Source organism: Erithacus rubecula (assembly GCF_903797595.1).
Source record: "Erithacus rubecula genome assembly, chromosome: 14".
In the NCBI taxonomy this organism is placed as follows: Eukaryota; Metazoa; Chordata; class Aves; order Passeriformes; family Muscicapidae; genus Erithacus; species Erithacus rubecula.
In genome coordinates, this window is record NC_136666.1 from 17,859,927 (window position 1) to 17,880,577 (window position 20,651).

Genomic DNA, 20,651 nt, shown 5'->3' on the forward strand with positions numbered 1-20,651 from the left:
TGGGCACTGGAAGTTCTGTGGGCACTGCCCGCTCAGTCCCAGCCATTCTGTGGGCACTGCCCTCTCAGTCCCAGCCATTCTGTGGGCACTGGCAGTTCTGTGGGCACTGGCAGTTCTGTGGGCACTGGCAGTTCTGTGGGCACTGCCCGCTCAGTCCCAGCCATTCTGTGGGCACTGGCAGTTCTGTGGGCACTGCCCGCTCGGGCCCAGCACAGCCTGGTCACACAGCGCCGCTATGGCCGGAACGCGGCCCCAGGGCAGCCGGGGGCTCCTGGAAAGGCCTGACAAACCCCACACAGCACAGCTTGTCTGCAGACAATAAGGGATGTGTTGTGCTGGCATGAATGAGCTGAGCCAGGGCATGTCCAATGTTTACTCTGGCCTTCCTTGGTGCATTCAGACGAGGGCCGAGGCCTCTGCTCCTCCTCCAAGCAGTGAAGGCCGGATGGAGCCTTGGGATGGAGCTTGGAGAACCTGGGCCTTTTGTGCCACCTTTGTGCTTCAAGCAGCCAAATCAACAAAGCCAGCAGAAATAGCATCCTGGGATGGTTAAGATCATCCAGTTTCAGCCCCTTGCTATGGACAGGGCCAGTGACAGACAGAATTTGAGTTGGTGCTTTGAGGATCCCATTATCCTGCTCATGCTCTCTCTGAGGTTTCACTGCAGCAGTGCAGCCATCCCTCATTAATGCCATTGTGCATCCTAATGCCTTTCAGCATTCCCAGTTCCCCATTCCCAGTGGGCAGATGGGAGAGATGTCCATGCAGTTTCCATGTTGTTTATGGTACAAGCTGTTCCTGTGAGTCTGTGGATAGAGGATGTGAAATCCCTGCTCTGAGATGGATCTGAGTGGTGCACAGACATCATGAACGTTCTCCAACATGTTCCTGGGGCAAGTGAGACAGTTCCAGGTGAGTCCAGAGCCTTGCACTGTGCTAGGGGCCAATGCCACCAGCTTGGTGGCCTTTGTGCCAGCTGCCCAGAGCAATGGGGTTTGCAGCCCCCATACTGTAACTCGTGCATTGTATCTGCTCCTCCTGCCAATGCTGAATCCCATTTATTACTGAGAACTTCACAGGCTTTTAATGAACCTTCCTGAGCTTAATTTACAACTTGGGGAAAGATAGACAAGGTGACAAAGGGAACTGAAATATGAAATTACTTTAATTGCAGAGGAGGACAGTTTATAGGCTTCAGAATCCAAGTCATTTATTTTAATGATCTCCTCTGCCCTCAACACATAATTACCATTCCCATTCCAAGCTGGTTTCAGCAGAGGTATGCAGGGAAAGCTGGTTGGACCTGTTCAGGCAGCAGAACTTTTGGCAACTCATAATCTGAGACGAAAAACGAATTAAAAGCAAAATATATTGTCATGTCAGAAACACTTTTCATTTAAGACACGCTGGGTTTTGCTTCATTTCCTGGAGACAGCTGTGGTCCATCTGAAAGCAGCAATCCGAGGCACACGGCACTGCTTGAGTGCCTGTCCAACCCCAATGGTAAAACACTTGGAAAATCCCCAGGAGTCAACATGGGCCAAGGGGTAATGTGACCTTTGGGGGGAGGAGATGGAAATGTTTCATTTCCCTCTTGCTCCTTACATTGGGTTGGATTTTTGGGGTGGTAATAAAAAAATACGGACTTTGAGAAATGGATGCTGCTTTTCCTGCATGGACATCTGATTTTGGCTGAAACCAGCTGGAGTTTTTCAATCCCCTGTGGAAGAGGGGCTGTCTGTGAGCAGCTGATGTTTTCATGGAGTTCAGGTCCCTCAGTGTGAAAATCTGGATGTTGCTGGAATCTCCTGTGAGTGTTTGGGCACATGAAAATTTTGGTGCATCCTGACTTTTCCAGTGTAGCTATTGGAGAGACAATTTAAAGGAGGTTGTGTTGTAATTACCCAGCTTGGCTTTGCTCTGCCTCTGCTTCTCCAGGAGCTCTCCAGCTGAGCTTGGCCTGGTTTCCTCAGAGTTAAAACTCTGATGTCCCTCAGAAACCTGAACACCAGCCTCAGCTTTTCCTCTGGCAGGGTGGGAAAGTGGGAGGAAATTGGGTGTAACCTGAGGAAGCTGGAAAGCAAAGATGAGCCCAGGCTGGCAGGACTCGTGCCAAGGAGCAGGTTCTGAGCCAAGCTGATGCACCTTCCTGCAGGGAAAGGAAGTGAAAATCCATTTTTCTTACAGGGATCATTAAGTTCCTTGGACTGGACAGTCGTGACACAGTTTCTTGATTAGTTTCAGATTTTTTATTGTTTTTTTTAACCATAAGGATGGGTTGTGGACCAAGTGATCATGGAGTCATTAGAGTGTTAGTTCTGTGTAAAGTGGTCATGAATGTGTGGCAAAATGGGACAAAATCCAAAGGCACCTGGACTCTCCATCCACCTGCTGGAATAGTCTGGCTGGGATTTCACATGGCCCTGCCTGAAGTCCTGCAGCACCAGAAACTGGGGTTTCAGGAGTGCTATGAGACCTGAGGTCTAAAATCCCCCATGGGAGTCAGCAAACTGCACGAGTCCTGGGACACAGCAATTTTTCCTAGTTCTGGTGCATTTCTGGAGTGGAAAACCAAAAATTTCCAAGCTAATGCTTCCCAAAATTAGACATCTTTGAGGCTGATTTGTTATCTAAAAGATGGGACAGTGTGGAACAGGTAGAACTGGCACTGCTGCAGCTCTGGGTTCGTGGCTACTGCTGCTCTGGCCTTTGAGACTTAGCAACAAGAAATAATAAATTAATTTTCCTGAGTAGCTGTTCCTCTTTGGCCAGATCAGTCTCCACAATGAAGTGCTCCTGGCCTGAAGGAGAAGTGTGACATTCCTCCCCAAAACAAAATATCACAGGTCCTTCATGTGCTCACCCCAGCACAGCCTCTCTGGCCTGGCTCCAGTGCTGCCTCCAAAGTATTTGCTTTAAAACCACACTTTTTAAAAAAGCTCCATCAAAAAGAATGTCAAGGATGCAGAGTTTAGGTCTTAAAATTGGGAAATAGTACAATAAAGCTGCTTTTGTAAACTTCTTTCAGCCCCCTTGTGCAATAAGCCAGCCTGCTTTCTTTTCTCTGCTGCTTCTGGCCATGAGTGGAAGAAATGATGGAAGGAAGAGGCCACATGGCCACATGTGCTTTTTGTGCTTTTTGTGCTTTTTGTGCTTTTTGTGCTTTTTGTGCTTTTTGTGCTTTTTGTGCTGATTGCCATGCCTGGCAGCATGGGCTGGGGAGGGGGATGCTCCTGTTGGTGCAGCCATGGGAATGGGGGTGATGTGCTCAGGGGGCAGATGGTGTCTCCTGGCTGGTGTGGAGCTGTCCTGGGACAACTGGGGGCTTCAAAGCACGTGGGAGGATTGTTTGGGAGTGAAATTTGGCTGAGCTGGGTGATGCCCAACCTGAACTCAGTCACCAGCATGAAGGGACTGGGTGCTCCAGCCTGGCCTCCCTTTGGCCACCCTCTGAGCTTCCTTTGGTGATTCCCACCCCTGGGAGGTCTCACAAACTTTGCAGCAGGACCCTCTGTGCCCAGGGTTGGTCACTTTTGGTGTGCAGGTGCCCAAATCCCATCAGCAGTGCCCCTTTTCCCTCCTCTCACTGTACAGTCAGTCCTTGGTGCAAAGGGTTTTCAGGACTGGCTCTCCTTCCTTGGTCTGTTTTTGCCCAGCTCCTGTGAGTGAGAAAAATATCTCAGACTGGCTCCTGTCTCCCTTTCCATCAGCCCCTACTTTTTAGGGGAAATATATTTTGTTTGTTTTGATGTTCAGAGGTTGAGGAGGGGATTTCTGCCTTTTTTTTTTTTTTTTTTTTTTTTTTTTTTTTTTTTTACCTGAAGGAACAGCAGTTTTCAGACCATTCAGACTTAGGAAGTGGGAATCAAATTTCTTTCTTAATCCTGTGTTTCTTTTTAAAATGAGGGTGTGTGAACTACAAGAAGGATCTTGTTCAGCTCCTCACTTGCTGATTTATGTCCAAGCCAACAGAGCCAGGCTTGAAACTTTGATGCTGCTGGGAAAAAACAGGGAGAAGTGGAGGGAAGGTTGTGGGATTGGTGGTGCTGCTCAGCAAACAGAAAGAGGAAAAGGAGAGTGATTTCTCATTCTGCTTCCTAACTCCAAACACAACCCAAAGTTTTTATAAACTTTCTGCTCAGGTTTCAGGAAACTGCAAATGAAACTGCATTCCTCTGTGTGTTGGTCTTTTTTTTTTTTTTTTTTTTTTTTTTTTTTCCTTTTGCCCTCTTTCTTTTGGAGATGTAATAAAACATCATCACCTACAAGGCTGTGGCCTTTAAAAGCATTCTCTGGAGGGCAGGTGAGGAGTGGAGGCAGATGGACTGACAGCTGGAATAAAGCCTCTTTATTATCTCTGGGATTATAATTTCCCTCTATTCTGGGTGTTGGAGCAACAGGAGCTTGGTTGTCTCTGCTCTCACTGGCTTCTCCTGTGCTGTGGTGTCCATCCCCTCATCAGCTGAGACAGTGAACTTCTCATCACCTAGAAAATAATGTTTTATTCCAAAACTTGAAGGCCTTGAAAGTAGCTAGTGAGAAAAAGACAAACTGTTAAATAAGAATATAAGAATAAAGTGGAGCTGGACCAGAATGGGGACAGAGTGGTCACAGCATCATGTGGCTGCAGGGGGTCTGTCCTTCACCCATTCCTTTTATTCTTTAAACTGATTTTGGGGGCCAAAGCTTGCAAATCTCTAATCCAGCAGCTGTTCTGGAGCTGCAGCTCCCAGGCTTGTCTGGAGGGAGAAAAGAAGGGGGAAATGGCAGAGCTGGGGGTAAAAACAAATGGGATCATCTTTAAGAGAGTCATGAGCCATGTCTGGGGCTGGTTGTAAGCAATTTAAAGGATGGGCAGTGGGATGGTGGGGCAAGGTCTCTACTCCAGTTCCAAGGCAGGAAAAGGAACAGGGAGTGCAAGGCAGGGACAGGGCAGCACTGGGGTGGGGTGGTCTGTAACCTGCTGGCTGGAAATTCTGGAAAAAAGCATCTTTTTGGGGTGATTCCTGGAGTTTTTCCTGTGTTCCTGTCAGGATTTTCAGGAGTGGGCATAGCCCTTTCCTCAGTGCACTCCTGCTCCTTGGCACAAACCATCCTTGGGCAAGGAAATTCCTGCTGAGGAGGGTTCTTGGAAGCTAAATTGCTCTGAATAATTAATCTGTGAGAAGAATACAGTACATATGTGTAAAAATGACTTGAGATGTTGTGTAGGCTCAGCATGTCACTCCTTAGACCTCATGGTGCTGACCCATGACTGAGGGCAGACCAAATGGAGTATCCTTTAGTGGAATTGCCACCCCATTAACACATTCCTGGCCTCTCCTTCCTATCTGGAAATGGGCATGGTGCTCTGGAGAGGAGCTGGGCTCCCTGTGTGATGGGGAGCAGCTCTAAAGGCAACCAGTGCCCAGCACCAGCCTCCCCAAATTGCTCAGCAGAGGCCATCAGGACTCTTGGTTAGAGAAGCCTCATTACTGGCAGAAATGGGGTATATTTATTTTTTTATATTTATTTTTCAAGCCTGTCTGACAGTGAGAACACGCCTCTGGCCAGAGATCTGAGGGTCTGACTATGTAATTGAGTTGAAAAAGGAATTTAGCTTTTTTTTTTTTTTTCAAACCAAAGGCCCATGTCCCATCTCTTCCCTGCCAAGGAATGGGCATGAGCAGGGAGCTGGGAGGGGTTCAGGGCTGTTATTTACTCAAAGTTTCCACCTCCTTCCTTCCTTCCCACCAACTCCCCGTGACCCAGACCTGCCTGGTGAGGAAAACTGCTCCCCAGCTTTGCCAATTCTGGGATAAATAGGTCATCCAAAATATGCAACAGCCAGTTCCAAGACTTCCAGCAGTCAGGAAGACCTCAGAAGCCTTTGGATGTACAAAGCCTGGGCTAACTGTGTTATTTCCAACGTGGATTTTGAGGCTCTGGGACCTTTGGATGTAGGGTCTTCCACAGCAGGGAATTGGCAGAGGAAGGCAAAGACCATTTCCAGCTTTATTTCACCCATTTGCTCACTCAGACCTTGACCATGGTGGTGGCAGCTGCATTCTGCATCCTCCCAAAGCCAGGTTTTATCTCTCCCTGAGGAATGGGGCTGTAATCTTTCAATTAAAGCAGAGCAGAGTCCAGTCAAGGATGTCTTCATTTAAACCTCAGTGATGCCTTTAACCTCGGGAAGTGCAGCTGCCAAATCTTGCTGGGTGATTGAGGATGATATAGGAGGGTTTCCTTGAGGAAACTCTGCAGCATCCTGCACTGACAGATTTATGGGGTTTGCTCTGACCAGGCAAGGCACCTCTAGAAACAAGGGGGGAGGAAATGTGCCATGGAGCTGTCAAACCCTGCCTGCCCATGTTCACACATCCATACTTTCACTCTCTTCCCAGCTTAATTTTGCTAAAATGCTGAAATACTTGTGGTTTTTTAAGATTCCTTTTTTTTCCCCCTCATATAAATTTTCTTTTAAATGCTAGCAAGCTGCTTTTCTTGCTCCTGAAGCAATGGTGCCATCTGATCAATCTGCAGTTGGTGTGAGCCTTGAGCAGGGTGGATCAGGGTTCTTCACTTTCTCCTGCTAAATTTCAAATTGTTTTGAAGTGTTAAAAGAATGGTTTGAGTTGTTTTTTGTCTGGTATCACAGCTGTGTATCCTGTAGTGTGAGTCTGAGCCAGATCAAAGGGAAATGGTACCTGAGGTATTCAATATTACCTAAGTTAATCAATATTGGTTTATGTTCTTTATTTTCTCCTCTGCCTTGAACAAACTTCTGCTCTGAGTGGATGTTCAACCTGTTTGCAAGGTTGTCTGTGCTCCTCCAAGTCTCTTGGGATGATAAATAAGATTTATCACAGATAAAACTCAGTGCCAGGGCCTGAATTATGGAAAAGGTTTAAAACCTTTCCCAGTTCCTCTGCCAGTCCCTCATCCCATGGCAGTGTCTCAGGGAGGGTTATGTGGGATTTTATGTAAAAAATCAGGGAGTGCTGGGGCACTGGAACAGCCCCCCAGAGAATGGGGATATCCCCAGTGCTGCCAGAGTTCCAGGAGTGTTTGGGCAATGCTGCCAGGGATGCACAGGTGGGATTTTGGGGTGTCTGTGCAGGATCTCATGATGCCTGTGAGTCCTTTCCAGCTCAGGATAATCCAGTTGTGCCACAGTGACATTATTCCAGGGCACTGTGTCTGTCCCTTGGGGAATCACTGTCCTTTGCAAAACCCAAATGCTGCAGGAACTTGTGTGGATTTTGCAGGATTTTTTAAAGAACCTTTTCTCACCCCTTTCTCTCAGGCTGTGGCAGTGGCAGCCAGGCTGATGCTGTCACTGCAGCAGGGTAGTGAAAGGTGGGAAATAAAGGAAGCCAATGTCGTTAAAGTCACTGATCAACAACTTCCTGCCATTGTCCCTCCCTGCTCCCTGTGCATCCCGGGCTGGCCCGGGGCCAGGCACGGCCAGCAGGTATTTCCCTGCTGCCCACAGCTCCATCCAGCAGCATCCTCCAGCAGCTCCATCCTGCTGGGCTCTGAGCAGGAATTAACTGGAGGAATGGGAGCTATGGGGTGACCCCTGGCTGAGGGAGTTGCTGCACCTGCAGATCTAGGGCTGGTTCCTGAAAAAGCCTTTACCCGGGGCAACTTCAACAAAAGTCTTCACATTTGGTGGTGAACAGAGAGAGAGAAACCTAACTGCTGCTGGAGGAGCCACAGCAGGGATAGAAAGTTTTTTAAAAGTCATGCAACATAGTCAACTTCTCCCTTCCCTATTTTAATATTAAAAAAGGCCTTACTTTGTGAAATTACAACAGTTTGAGAATGTGGACATCTGTAAAAAATTCTCCTTTTTATTCTCTGAGCTCTGCTCATTTCCCAACTGCTGCTTGGGAGAAGTGGTTTGGTGAGGAGCAAGGTTTAAACCTCTCTTCAGTGCTGTTTCCCCAGTGCAGTCACCCGTGCAAGATAAATAGTAGCTGATCTCTTGTTAGTGAAGTGCACGCTCTCCTTCACGCCTGACTGGAATGGAAATGCAAAATCCTCTGCCATCTGCTTCCAGCAAGGATCTGGAGGGAAGGATGGAGCCTTGGGCTCTTCCAGCCCAGGCCAAAAGCCTCAGCAGGAACCCATCTGTCCATTGTGGCAGGGAGAAGGTTACCAGCATAAAATGGGGGTTTTTGGGAAATTCTTTTCTGCTCATCATAAATTCAGATGCTGCACAGAAGAGGTTTCACCCCAAAAATGCCCACAGAGGGTTGTGTATCCAAGAGTCCTTCAGCCTTTTAAAAACTGCAGCCACAAGAGACAAGTTGCATCTAAACAGAGCAGGCAAGCCCTGCTTCCTTCAGGAATGATTTCTTTGTAAAAATGAAGGGATGCAGCTTCCCTGGAATGCAGCACATTCACTGCTCCAGGTGAATTTTTCAGCTGTTCCAGCACTGGTGTGACAAATGCCCCAAACTCTGCATTTGAGTAGTGCAATTATCACACATTGCACTGTTGATTTAAAGGAGGAACAGTGTGGCAATCAGCTTTTGTGCCGTTTTCCAGGGGAAAGCTCCCTCCCAGACAGTAAATGTGAGTGCAGGGAGGTGCTGGCAACACCTGCAGGTCCTGAGTGTCCTGCCCAACCCTGCTCTTATTTATCCCAGGAAAACAGTGCAAAGATGTTTTATTACATGAGAAGCACCAGGCAAGCAGCTGATGGGCAGCAGGTCTGTGCTGAATTGCTCAGAAGAAAAAGTGTTTCCCCTGGAGCAGGTTCCCTGGATGTGGGATTTTTGGGGTGGCACAGAGGTTTTCCTTCCATGCATCATTGGCTACCACTGTTCCAATCCTTCTGTTCCACTTTAACCCAGCTTTTCTTCTCTTTATTTCAGCAGTCCTGATTTTCTCCTTGTAAATGTGCCTTTTGCTTTTACATGCCATAAATATTTTTTAATTGTTTCTTATCTGTCAGGGATCTGGGTTTGTGGGAGGGAAGTGATGGGGCCTGGGCCACATGGGAGAGCTCAGCTCTGCTCCAGATTCCCTGGATAACCCTGGCTGAATGTGGCAGAGATGAATTTATCATCTGGATTCTGGAGAGGGGAGGAGCTGCAACACCTTCAGCTTGTGGCCCTGGGTTTGTCCTCTGCATCTTGTCCTTCACCTGCTCTTCAGGAGGGTTTTGGATCATGTGAGGATTGGTTTTCACTTGCTGACCCCTGGGAAAGCTCATGTCCTGCAGGTCGTGCTTAGAGTGAAAAGCTTGTTGTTCTGACAGTTTTCAGGGAAAAGCATTAAATGTGAGTGCTGGAGTGACTCTGAACCCAGACACCAACCTGTCCTTCCTCAAATCCCTTTTTCTCTTTGCAATTGATAAAACAGGCACTGGTTGGTGACAATTGATGCTGCAGCACAAGTGGCTGCAGAATTACAACTTAAGGGTTTTTGTGAAAATTTTCAAGGTCTGAACATTTCATTCTGCTGGGGCACCCTGGGTTCTTTTTATTTTTCTGGGTTCTTTTTCAACTTTGGCCCTACTAAATATCCACTCAGCCCAATGCAAAGTTTAAAGCTGTGGCTCTCATGTGGCAGGGCAAGTGCATCACACCCCACCAGGCAGGCAGGACAGGTCAGGGTGCCCCCAAGAAGTTCATCCCAATATTGAAAAAAATCCATATCAAGGTTTTAAAGAGTCTTAAAAAAAACCCAAAAAACTCTATTAACAGCAACTGTTCTCTCTTGCTTGCATGGAGTAAGGATGTGTGAAACCCACAGGATGTGGGAGACACAGCTTCACCAGGTAACCTGCACTCAAAAAAAAAATATCCCTCTGCAGCCTTTGGCTTTAGGCTGTCCTTCCTGGAGGAACTACCAGCAAAGCTGTAGCAGCACAAATGCATCCTCTTTTTGGAAAAGGTGCTTAAATCAAGCAGTTATTGGGCTCAGCAGAGTTCAGCCACCTTCTGCATGAACTGGCAGGGAGGATGCTGCAAAGCAAAGTAATTCTGTGAGATAAAGCAGGGAAGGTGAGATGAGCCAAGGGCCCTGACCTTAAATGTTACGAGCAAGTTCTTGTTTGCAAAGAGCAGTGCTGGGAGATGGGAGGGAAGCAGGACTGCTGCTCTTGTGTAGAGCCAGGGAAAAGGTGGAAATCTCCTGGGCTGGTGCTCGCTCAGCTGTAGCCTTTTGGGCTCTAGCAGAACTCTGTGAGAAGAGCTAATAAAGGATGTATTTTAAAAATAATATTGAGCATGAAGAGGCCGAGGCTGGTGCTGGGCCACATGCAGAGCTGCTGCAGGGCTGAGATAAAGCAGTGACAGCAGCTGACCCCGGCCTGCCCGGCTGAGCTGATGTTCTCAGCGTCTCTGAGCCAGGCAGAGCAGCGGCCGTCAGACCGGCTGGCTCCGCGGGCAGCCCCAGCCCAGATGGGAGGCGAGGCTGCCCTGCCAGCAGCCCAGTCCTGGGGGCAGCCACAGCAGCCCCTCCACCCCTCTTTTCCCCAAAAACAGCCCTGGACAAATTGCTGGCCAGGGCGTCAGGGCAGCGTTTCCCAGCGGGTCGCTGCGGCTGGGACCGTCCTGGACACACAAGTCACTGTCTCGTCTTGCAGATGTCTCCAGGGTGGCTCTGAATGAGCTGCATCTTTTCATCAGTGCAGCACAACTCTGGGTGAGCACCAGGCAGCCTTTTTCTTTTCATTTCCAGCTCAAAAAAAAAAAAAAAGCTTCATCTGTCACAGAGTGGAGCCACAGGGAAGTCACCAAACTGAGGATGGTGTCTGTGCCCCAGCAGTGCAGCTGCCACTGGCCTCTCCTGCCCAGGCAGGGCAGACACCTCCTGCCTTGTTTTTTGGTGGCCCAGCAGCAGGCAGCTCCCACGCCCCTGTCTGGAGCACTGAGAGTGTTTATTTAAGTTCAAATCAAATGTTAAAATAATTCTGTGCAAGTGTTAAGCGAGGGTGATTGGAGTTTGCATGACTCCACATCCAAGCTATGATTTTTTTAGGGCAGAGGAGTTATTTTCATTAACTCTTCAGTGCTGGCTCTCTCTGGCAGGAGGAAAGGTTGGATTAGCTGGATGTTGATGTACAGACTTCCAGCCCTTCCCAAGCTGTTTTAAATCAAAGAGGGGTAGGTAAATGTTTGGCTGCGTTTCCTGTGCCGGCCCCTGTCCACAGCCTGGGAAGTAGCAGGATCCAAAGGGCAGCTGTTAAACAAAGTGAAAACAGACAAAGGGCTGGGGCTGCCCCATCTGCTGCCCAGGGCCATCCAGGGAACACTCCCTCCCCCAGCATGGCTGGGACAGGCCTTTGGGAAAACAGGGAGAGGAGCTGAGGGCTTTGGGGAGGGTGGTGTGGGCTGGGGGGACTGACAGGGGGGGCAGTGGGATGGGCTGGTACCCACAGGGATGTGCTCAGGTTACCATGGCAGCCAGGGGGATGCAGTTGGGATGCAGTGATAAACAAAGTGAAGTGTTTGGGATGCTGTGGTACCCAGGGTGAAGTGGTTGGGATGCAGTGATAAACAAAGTGAAATGGTTGGGATACTGTAGTACTCAGGGTGATGCAGTGGTACCCAGAGTGATGCAGTAGGGATGCAGTGATAAACCCCAGTGATGTGATTTGGGATGCAGTGATAACCCCAGTGATGTGATTTGGGGTGCAGTGATAACCCCAGTGATGTGATTGGGGTGCAGTGATAACCCCAGTGATGTGATTTGGGATGCAGTGATAACCCCAGTGATGTGATTGGGGTGCAGTGATAACCCCAGTGATGTGATTTGGGATGCAATAATAAACCCCAGTGATGTGATTTGGGGTGCAGTGATAACCCCAGTGATGTGATTGGGGTGCAGTGATAACCACAGTGATGCTGTGCTTGGCATATGGTGGTACCCAGAGTGATCCACTTGGAATATTTTCCTTTCACCACCCTGCACTCCCACAAAACCTCTGCAGGTTAGAGTTTTCCCTTCCCTTTCTTCATTCCTCTTTATCCAGACAATCCTCTGCTCAAGGTCTGTATTTATCCACCCAGATAACAGGAAAACCAGTCAGGTTTGGCTGCTCTGATATTGTCTTGACAGGAATCACTGCAAGATATTGCAGGGAAGGGGAGTAGGGTTATGTTGCTGAGTATTTATAGTGGCCATGAAGTTCAGGAATTTGTTCTGTCCATGATTTAAATGAGGAGTGGAGGAATTGCCTCCTGCCATCCCCTGCAGGAGTGGGGGCATAGGCTGGGTCTGGGGGCACACACTGCATCCCCCTGGTTCCTTTGGTGAGGAGAGGCTGATAAAATGCAATAACTGAATTCCATAGGATTCCTTGGAGCTGCTGAATTGTCTTTCTCTGGATTTTTTTTTTGCCAGGGCACTTTTATCCAGGACTTGGTAAAGCCACATTTCTCAGACAGGCACTCCTGAATTAACACATCTATTTAATTAATAAATGGCCACAGTGTCTCATGGCATTTTAAGCCCAAATATGTTTCTTCAATTGTTCTGGGTTTTTCTCCACTCCAGCCCCATTTTCCTGGCAGCTAAAGGGACAGAGGGGATTTGTGAGAGCTGAACCCTTTTTCCTCAGCTCTGGCCTTTAAGATGTGTTTGTGACAGGGTGACCTGGTCTATGCATGCACAGGGTTTTTCTCCACAAGGAAAACTCGGTGTTTTTTCCCAAAGAGATTGGCAGATTGACAGAAACAGAGAATCACCCCCAAGTCTGTAAGATGGGGGAGCAGAGCCGCTGGTGCTGGATCTGCAGCCTGGGTTGGGATAAATCCCATTTCCATCTCCAGCTCATGGGTTAGGCAGGAGTGGCACGTGAGAACGAGCCGGGTTTTGTGTGTGTTTCTCGCTCTTTCACAATCCCTGCAAAGCGAATTTAATGCAGTTTCAGTTTGGGCACAACAAAGCAGAGCTGCAGATCAGAAACACATGTTGGGAGTGCTGCAGGCACCGAGTGAAACCTGATCTGCCGAGGTTTCCCTTAAATCTGCACTTTCTCATTTGGCTCTCATATTAAAGCTGTATTTCAGAGCTGTCCAACCCTCTCGAAAGATGATGAATAACAATAAAAACATTCACTGGAGGACTGTCATCATTTCCAAAGGAAGTGTAATAAATACTTTACGACAGGGCTTTTTTTTTTTTTTTTTCCCTATGTACAGCCATAAACCAGTTTTAAGTTACAACTTATTAAGCCTCTAAACAATTAGAGCTTGGCTGTGGGGAGGGTGCTGGGGGTTGGGTTTGGGGGATCTGGAGGGGATAACTTGGTTTTCACGTGCCTCAGTTTCCCCCTGTGCTGGTTGAGCTGTGGGTGTCGATGCCCTCTGAGGTGTCAGGGTGTAGGTCAGGCTCTTGTGGCACAGATTAGTGCTGAACCAACATCTCCCAAGCTTGGTTCTGGTGCAGAAGGGAGTTGTCCCTTCCCTCGTGGCTCCCTGTGTGTGTCCCACCTTATTTTGGTTAGAAAACAGGCAACAGGTTTTTGGCAGTGCTGTGTTAACGACCTTGGAGATCTTTTCCAGCCTTAATGATTCCATGTTTGGCAGCATCAATTAAGAAAATAATCCCAACACTGATGGTGCTCCCAGCCATCACCTCCATCTCCATGGAAAGCTTTCCCTCAGCCAGGCTTGGTGCAAAGCCCCTTCTCCCCTTCAGCAGGGGAAAATCTGAGAGGAGCTGGCTGGGAATGACCCAGTCAGGAGAGGTTCACATCTCCCTTTGTTGTGCCTTTTCTTTTACTTTTGGTTTTGCTGAAGGAGAATGAAAATAGAAGGGGGCATCTCTGCCCTGGCTCCAGCAGGAAAAGCTGGAAAAGCTGGAAAAGCTGGGTTTGAGCCTTCCCCCAGTTCAGTCCTTCCTTTGGATGGTGGCTGAGGAAGTTCTGCATGGGCTGGGATGGGCTGGGATGCTCCTGGTGCCTGTGGTGGGCAGTGATGGACAGGGTGGGATTGAGGATGGCCAAGGGTTTGGGATCAAAACATTTAAATTCTGATCTCCCTGAGTTTGCTGAGGGATTTCTACAGTGGTTTTAGCTCTTCCCACAGATCCCAACTGCCTTTCCTGCATCCCAAATGCAGGGATGGCAGCAGTGCAGTTTGCAATCCTGCCCCAGTGGCTGCAGTGGAGAAATGTCAGAGCAAATTGGTTCCAAATGCAAAGCTGCAGAAATTGCTGCTCTGTTCCTCGTGCTGTGCTTCAGCCCCAGCCTGGGGATGTGCAGAGGGGATCCCACACCAGCCTGAGATAATAGCTCCTACAATTTACTGAGAAATTCAGCTCAGCCCCCAGAAATTCATTTGTGACTCAAAAAAAAATGTGTTTCTGATGAATGTTTTGCCCTGCTTGCTAACAGAATTCCAGGTTTCTGATGCTGTCATTTCCAATCCCCTGCTCTTTGATTTTCCTCCTTCCCTGGCTTTGCTGTCTGTGCAATTACATTGCTGTGAAAATGTTTGCTGGAGAGGCAGGTGAAATCAGAGCCACCCTCGAGCAGTGCCCCCCTTCTCTGGGTGTTTATTCAGCCTTCAGGTGCTGTTTCAGAGAATGCCAGACTGGTTTGGGTTGGAAAGAACCTTAAAATTCATCTTGTTTCACCCTCTGCCATGGCAGGGACACCTTCCACCCTCCCAGGGTCCTGTCCAACCTGGCCTTGGGCATTCCAGGGATCCAGGGGCAGCCACAGCTGCTCTGGGCACCTGTGCCAGGGCAGAATTCCACCCCTGGCACACCTGGAAGGAGGTGCTGAGTGTTTTCCACACAGAGGCACCAAAAGGAACCAGAGCAGCTTGAGAACCATTTGTTTGATTTTCTCCTTTAAAGCCTTTCCAGGCAGACTTTGGTTTGGATTTCTTCTCCCCCTTTTTTTCTTTTTTTTTTTTTTTTTTTTTTTTTTTCTCTCCCACTTGCAATTAATGCCACAAACATTTCTCACAGAGCACTGGATGGTATTGGCAGGAAGGTTATTAAAAAGCAAAACAAACCCCAAACCCAGCTGTAAGCTGAAACACATTTGATCCGAGCTATTTTATATTAAACAGCATTTGCACTTGGAACGTGGAAGAATTTCTAGTTGTGGGTCCAGAATATCTGAAAATGCTGTTCTTTAGGTGCATGAAATCAATATTTTTTGCTTCCCAAAGCCTGCAGAGCCCTCAAGCTCTGCTGGTCTGTCGAGGTGTCTCAGAGTTACCCCAAAGTAGAACCAGAGCATCATCAAGAACCCTCCAGCCTGCTTTGCTCAGGGCTCTCCAATCAAACATCAGAAAGCACAAAAAAAAAAAACCAAAAACCACCAACCCTTCATAAAAACCTTGATTTACAGCATGAACCAGAATTATTGGGTGAATTTTCTCTGAGCCAAGTCCGGAGGGACTCTGAGCTCCGGCACTGATGGAGGGTGTATTTTGTTTTGCCTTGTTTTAGTGATGCAAATAGAGCCGAAGAGCAGATTTATCAGGAATTCGGTTACTCAGTGTTTGTTTACTGGGCTCAAATGAGCCAATTCTTGTGCTCGTTGAGATGTTATGCATAAGTAATTGATGGATACATATGCATGGAGGCTGCTTTTAAATGCAAGTGCGTTTGGTGCCAGGAATTCAGATTAAAATCCATCCCGGAGAGTTTTTTGGGGGGGTGTTCATCCTACTCTCTCCTAAGGCCAGGTCTGGACAGGTGGGGCTGAGCCTGGGTTCACCCTGGGGTTCAGAGGGTGCCCCAAATTCAGGCAGGGAAGATGCTCTAGGTTCCTGTATCACTCCAGGGTTCAGAGGGTGCCCCAAATTCAGGCAGGAAGATGCTCTGGGTTCCTGTATCACTCCAGGGTTCAGAGGGTGCCCCAAATTCAGGCAGGAAGATGCTCTGGGTTCCTGCATCACTCCAGGGTTCAGAGGGTGCCCCAAATTCAGGCAGGGAAGATGCTCTGGGTTCCTGTATCACCCCGGGGTTCAGAGGGTACCCCAAATTCAGGCAGGGAAGATGCTCTGGGTTCCTGTATCACCCCGGGGTTCAGAGGGTACCCCAAATTCAGGCAGGGAAGATGCTCTGGGTTCTTGCATCACTCCAGGGTTCAGAGGGTGCCCCAAATTCGGGCAGGGAAGATGCTCTGGGTTCCTGCATCACTCCAGGGTTCAGAGGGTGCCCCAAATTCAGGCAGGGAAGATGCTCTGCCAGCACCTTTGCAGGTTGGGCTGCTGGGTGTGAGTTAAAAACGTGGAGAGAGATTTCTGTGAGCTCCTCCTGCCCACGGGACTCTGGTCAGGCTGAAGTGGGGCTGGAGGGAAGAGGGGATGGGAAGGTTGAGCTGGAAGGGACAGAGGAGCAGCCCTGCCCTGGGAAGGGAAATGCAGGTGGTGCAGAAAGCACCCAAAATTCACATTTTCCTTCATTCCTCTCAGGCAAAACTGCCAGGGAGAAATGTTTGGGTGCTGACTGTGTTTGGAGAGAGGGAGAGAAGGGAAAAAAATCCAAAACAACGCAAATAAAATCCTATTTTTTTTTCCACATAGAGGAGAAAACTGTTTTTACTTTGGCAGCACTCAGATGTGTCTTTCAGCTGCTCTCAGGTATTTGTGAGTAGCATCATCTTTGCATTTCCCTACAAACTCTGCATTTTGTAGAAGCTCAGGGGCAGTACCTGGAAGTGAGCAGGGACTGATTGAAAAGATGGAATTAACTTATGGAGTTAATTTAAAATTTATTTTAATTCTGCGCTGTCTGAAGTTCCCAGAAGTGTTTTGGGGCTGAGTGAGGCTGAGCACAGGATCAGTTGAACACTTGGATGATGCTGGGGACAACTCAGGCTTTGGAATGAATTTTCCACGAATCCATGTGGCTTGGAAATTCATTTTCTGGTAAAACCTGATCCTGACAAGGTCTCTGGGAGCAAAGTGAGGGGGAATTCACTTGGAAATCCAGACTGATAGCAAAGGAATGTGACTGGGAGAGGGTCTGGCTGCACAGCAGGACAAAGCATTTCAGAGCCAGGGCACTTCTGCTCCCCTTTGCTCTGGCCAGGTATTGACCCAGGTGGAGTCCCAGGTCTAATTCTTGCATGTGAAATCCAGAATTTGTAGAATTAATATGAAAACATACAAACAAAAAAAAAAAAAAAAAAAACAAAAACAACCAACAACAAAACCAAAACAACCAGCTCAGTACTCACCTGTTAATTTGGTTTTTTGCACTGTGAAAATGAACTTTAGAAGGGCTTTGTTAAACCCTGAGCCAGGGTTTGGTGGGCAGAGCTTTCCCTGCAGCTCCTGGCAGTGGGACAATGACAGGGAAGGTGTTGAGGCAGCTCCAGGTGTGATTTGGAGCCATCCATCCCCTGGCTGAGCAAGGATTCCTCCCCTTTTCCTGCTGTGACATCCCAAAGCAGGGCTGTGAGCTCAGGAAAACCAGGGATAGGGATGGGATGAAACATTTCTCAATGGCCTGTGCCATCTAGTGGCAAAGCAGGGCTGGAGCTGGGGCTGGGATTGGCCTCTGGGAGATTCCTGCATTTCTGGGAGAGTCCTGGGTTGTTGGGAGACTCCTGGATTATTGGGACAGTTCTGCATTGCTAATAGAGTCCTGGATTGTTTGGAGAGTTCTGGGTTGTTAGCAGAATTCTGGATTTCTGGGAGATTCCTGCATTTCTGGGAGAGTCCTGGGTTGTTGGGAGACTCCTGGATTTCTGGAGGAGTCCTGGATTATTGGGAGAGTTCTGGGTTGTTGGCAGAATTCTGGATTTCTGAGAGAGTTCTGCATTGCTGGGAGACTTCTGGCAATCTTTGAACCCAACTTTTCTTGTGAATGCCAGAATATCTTTGACTTTGGAGATTTAATTTAATTTTAAAGCAGAGCCTGGCTGTGCCCTTTGTGGGCACAGAGCAGCCTGGCAGGACAGCACACACAACTCCTGGGTTTTCCCTGATTTCCCAGGAGAGTTTCCCTGATCCCTGGGCTGGGATGGAGCTCCTGAACAGCAAGGTGAGGGCAGGGCCTCAGTGCAGCCAATGTGCAAAGATTCCAATTTCATCCTTTTCCCTCTGTTCTCCTGGATATTATAAACGATCTCTTTTTTGTACAAGGCAGCTGGGCTCGTTTTTGGGCAGCACCTGAGGTGTGTGTGACCAGCCAGGAGCTGCCCTTAAACCTGAAACACAGGGCTGAAACAGGTTGCTGAGTCTCCAACCCAGAAAAGCACCCAAACCATCCCATTAAGCTGGGTATTTACACTGCTATTTCCAAACTAATGCTCTCTGCTATTTACCCAGCCTAAACCACAATATTTTACCAAGTGCTCCAGAATCCAAGATGCATTTTTGCAACTTCAAGTCAGTGGAAACTTTGCAGTTTATTTTTCCCTTTGGAAAGGAACCAACTCCTATTTTTATCTCACTAAAAGCCCACAGCGTCACCCCTCAGGCTCCTGCAAGCAAACATTTCTTCCCCCCCTTCTTTGCACCAAAACTGCCAGGCTTCCCCCAAAATCAAACAGTCAATTGCTACTTTGTGACCCCAATGCACTGCTCCCAAATAGAAATGGAAAATACCGTGGCAGGAACACAGGGATCTGTCAGTAAAGCAAACCAGGCAAACTCTTAAAGCACATTTCATCTGGGGCTGCTGGGTATGTGCTGATCTTTCTTAGAGGGCTGGATTATCCCAGCTCTGAGTGCTCCCATTGTTTCTGTCCCTTCCTGCTCGTGGAGACAGGATGCTGGAGCAGGGAGACAGAGGCTTTCATCTCCCACAGCACTTTTGGTGCTCCTATGAACGGGCCCCATCTGTAAAATACAGTGAAAAAACATTTTTGTAGGAACTGGTTTGTGTCCCCTGTCCTCAAAGGATTCCTTCAAGCCCATCAGCAATTTTCCTTCAAAGGTTTTTCTCCTGCTTTTAACCCCTTGGCTGCCCCAGAGAGCATCCTGTGCCCTTGCCCAGTTTTCTGTGCTTTAAAAACAAAGTTTGCACCTTGCTGAGGCTGGGCTGTCCCAAAATGGGACTTTAGGTGAGATGAAAGCAGATCTGCTGGGGGTGACTCTATGGCTGAGCCATGACCTTGTTCTCTGGCCAAAATCAAACTCCTGGTCCTGCTGGGGGTGTTGAGGCAGGACCCCATCAATTGAAGGGAGTTGTTGTCCAGATAGTAGGAACACGGTGTAAAAGTGAATTAAATTTATTAGAGAATGAGATTTCCAGCTGAAATCATGCTCTAATCAGAGTCCCAACTGGTGGAGCTGAGAGCAGCCCAGCATTCAGCCCTGCAAGCACTAATTAGCAATAATGAGTGGATCCAGGTTATGATTTCTGTCAGGAACCAGCCCATGGTTAAATATATATATATATATATATAGACAGAGCAAGCAGCACTGGGGAAAACATGAGGGGTCACCACCCACTCCCCACTTCCACCCAACTTGGGTTGCAGCTCCCTTTTTATGGTCTGGTTTTCCTTGTAGTAATCAATAATTGTTACTGTTTTGTTGTTGCAATTGATTACACAAAGGCAGGAAATCTGGTTCTGCAAAAAAAACTTTTCAGACTATGGAAAACCCCTTTTTTTCTTCTTTTACAAACTGGTATACATAATATTGTTAACAGGGGGATTTAAACAGAGTGGGTTTAATAATATATTTCCCTTTATCTAGGCCCATGTTCTTTTCTTATTTTAAGTATTCTGGTTTATACAAACTCCAAAGCTTCTTTGATTAGCACAAATCATTTATCAATTATCACAAAAGGGCTGGGAGCAGCCTGGGACAGTGGAAGGTGTCCCTGCCTTTGGAGTGGGATGGGCTTTAAGGTCCCAAACCATCCCAGGATCCCATGATTCTGTGTCCTTGGAGGTCTTTTCCAACCCTAAAGCTCCAGTGATGGGATGTTTCCCTCTCTGGGTGTGTTTACATGGGAACTGTCACTTTCTTCAGGCAGTGGTGACAAATCTGGTGGGACATGCCCAGAGTTTTGTCAGAGCCCCAAATTTCCCCCCAGCATGAGATCCCCCAACACCCTGGGGCTGAGCAGGAACACAACAATCCTGCAGGAGGGGAAGTGAATACCTAAATGTGATTGTTATCTCTGCTTCCTGGGCTGCAGATAAGGTCTCTCCAGGGCATATAGAATTTGAGCCTGTGGTTTCTGCAGCTATAAATGTAACACCAGTGTGTTTTCATTAAGTCTGAGGACAAATACGTGCAGTGAAACCTTATCTCTGTGCATTACCCTAATGGCCTCGCTGATAGCAAGGCTGCAGCTTTAAATGCACCAAGGGTCACCCAGGTTTTGTGCCAGGTGTGTGTCACCACCCCAGCACAGTGACAAGTGTCCCACTGCCACTTTAGCACAAACCACAAGCAAACCTCGTGTTTTGTGCAGGTTTCCAGCCCAGCCCAGTTATGGCAGGTGATCATTTTTGACCCCCGTGGTCCATGGAGGGTTATTTGTTTCATTATTTGTCATAGGTTCCCCCAACCATGATCCCTTGGTATGCACAGAGCAAAATTCTCCTGATCCTCAGACATTTTCCTGAGCAGCTCCCCAAAGGACAGAGTGCATTTTTGGGGTGCTGCTTTTCTGTGTGTTTGAGAGCCAAGTGCAGGGAATTCTTATTCCCAGGGAATATTTTATTTACAATAACCTGGAGGGAAAAGACCCAGGGAATGGCTTCTCACTGCCAC

At 48.0% G+C, this 20,651-nt stretch overlaps 1 long non-coding RNA gene across 1 annotated transcript in view; it reads left to right on the forward strand.

Moving 5' to 3' along the window:
* The first annotated feature begins 735 nt into the window (after positions 1-735).
* Positions 736-20,651, forward strand: part of LOC306807814 — a 43,321-nt gene continuing 23,405 nt past the window's right edge. Inside the window, exon 1 of the long non-coding RNA XR_013775821.1 lies at positions 736-912. This is a non-coding gene — a long non-coding RNA (uncharacterized lncRNA). The remainder of the gene's footprint in view (positions 913-20,651) is intronic.